Source organism: Chiloscyllium punctatum, chromosome 6 (genome assembly GCF_047496795.1).
Source record: "Chiloscyllium punctatum isolate Juve2018m chromosome 6, sChiPun1.3, whole genome shotgun sequence".
Taxonomy (NCBI): domain Eukaryota; kingdom Metazoa; phylum Chordata; class Chondrichthyes; order Orectolobiformes; family Hemiscylliidae; genus Chiloscyllium; species Chiloscyllium punctatum.
The window spans coordinates 50,526,486-50,526,774 of record NC_092744.1 but is presented as its reverse complement, the minus strand read 5'-3'; positions in this window follow the sequence as shown (position 1 = coordinate 50,526,774).

The window sequence follows — 289 nt, the reverse complement described above, 5'->3', positions numbered from 1 at the left end:
TATTTAATAGAATTATTTTGTTCATATTTAGAACACTGTACTTTACATATCATAATGCCAATCAGTGCTGTTCATGGCTTCTCATTGACACAAAGAAATGAATGTATTAGTTAAATAAGTAGAGATGTGATCTGTCAGACTTTGAGCACTGAATAATGCAGGTACAGATCAGCGAAGTACTTAATATCATGTTGACCAGGGTAAATTGCAGGTGCTGTACATCCTTGTGTTGTAATTGGGAAAACTTAAGAATACAGGTGAGTTTGGGTGTCTACAGTCTGTAATGATT